Genomic DNA, 300 nt, shown 5'->3' on the forward strand with positions numbered 1-300 from the left:
AGAGGCAAGCCTGCCGTGCCGGCCGCCTCCCCGCCCCTCTGCCCCCCGCCGGGCCCTGCGGCCCAGCACCAGGTGGACCCCGCCAGCTCGACCCCAGTCTGGGCTCCCCCGACACCCCTACCCCAGCTTTGGCAGTCAACATGAGGACCTTCACAGGACTGGGGGGAAAAACGGCCATGCGGTCCCAGGCTTTGCTGTCTCTGCCGATGACATCTCTGGGGTTAGGGACCTCCAGCTGCCTCTGTGGACACGTCCTTACGTGACCCCACACAGCACACCGTGATGCAGCAGGGTGTCCCA

This window comes from Pteropus vampyrus, unplaced genomic scaffold, assembly GCF_000151845.1.
Source record: "Pteropus vampyrus isolate Shadow unplaced genomic scaffold, Pvam_2.0 Scaffold72, whole genome shotgun sequence".
NCBI lineage: Eukaryota > Metazoa > Chordata > Mammalia > Chiroptera > Pteropodidae > Pteropus > Pteropus vampyrus.